The 946-nt window shown below is 64.9% G+C and overlaps 1 pseudogene; it reads right to left on the bottom strand.

Moving 5' to 3' along the window:
- The window catches only part of LOC120702147, a 14,365-nt pseudogene extending 13,992 nt beyond the window's left edge, over positions 1-373 (bottom strand).
- Positions 374-946: the final 573 nt, after the last annotated feature.

The raw sequence follows: 946 nt of genomic DNA, 5'->3' as shown, positions 1-946 counted from the left end.
CCGCGCCGCCAGCCTTTGCCGTGGGCTAGATCGGCGGCACACGCAAACACAGCACCTTTGCCGTGCGCCGCGATCCGGCTCAGAGCAAAAAAGGGAAATCCCCCTTATCCATTTTCGGCAGGCCCTTCCGACACACACACTCACGCCCACACTGCCGCCGTCCCCTCCGCCCGCCACCTCGCGCCGCGCCCTTCTATCCAGGCCACAGCGACGTCGGCACCTCCACCTCGCCGCCGTGCCGGACCGCCGCCGCTCCACCTTGCCTCGTCGCGGCCTCCACTCCTCCACGCAAGCGCGCTCGCCACTGGCCCCGCCCCGCCGCGCCGCTCACCCCGCCCCACCGCCACCGCTCCGGCTGGCCGCGCCACCCCATCCCACCGCCAGCGCTCTGGCTCGCCCCACCGCGCCACCGGCCCGCCACCCCGCCCCACTGCCGTTGCCCCGGCTCACCACGCCGCCACCCTCTCGAGCTTGGCTCCGCCGGTGCCCGAGGCCGCCTCCACCCGAGGCCGCCGTCGCCCGAGGCTCGCCGCCGGCACCCGGCGCCGCCGCAGGCCGGGCCCGGGCAGCACCGCCGAGACCTGGCACCGCCGCAGGCATGGCCCCGGCTGCCCTCCACCCGCCAGCCCCAGCCGACCTCCTCCCGCCTCAACCCTGCCGGCCTCGGCCACACTCCACCCCGCCGGCGCCCGCTGAACTCCTCTTCCCTCTACGCTGGTGATTTTTTTGGCCATTTCTTTGTCATTTCTTGCAATTGATGGAAATGTATATGGATAATATAGCTGTATTTTTTTATTTGCATGAAATTAAAGGGAAAAATATAGTGAAATTGACCTCACATGCCGCACTAGGTGGAAGTTGTGGAAATAATATGCACTAGTGTAATAAATAAATTGACCTCACATGAAATTATAATTTTGTAGGATTTAACGTCGTAGTACGTATA

This window comes from Panicum virgatum, chromosome 4K (assembly GCF_016808335.1).
Source record: "Panicum virgatum strain AP13 chromosome 4K, P.virgatum_v5, whole genome shotgun sequence".
Lineage (NCBI taxonomy): Eukaryota > Viridiplantae > Streptophyta > Magnoliopsida > Poales > Poaceae > Panicum > Panicum virgatum.
The sequence above is the reverse complement of the archived record's forward strand: the minus strand, read 5'-3'. Positions and strand labels throughout refer to the sequence as shown.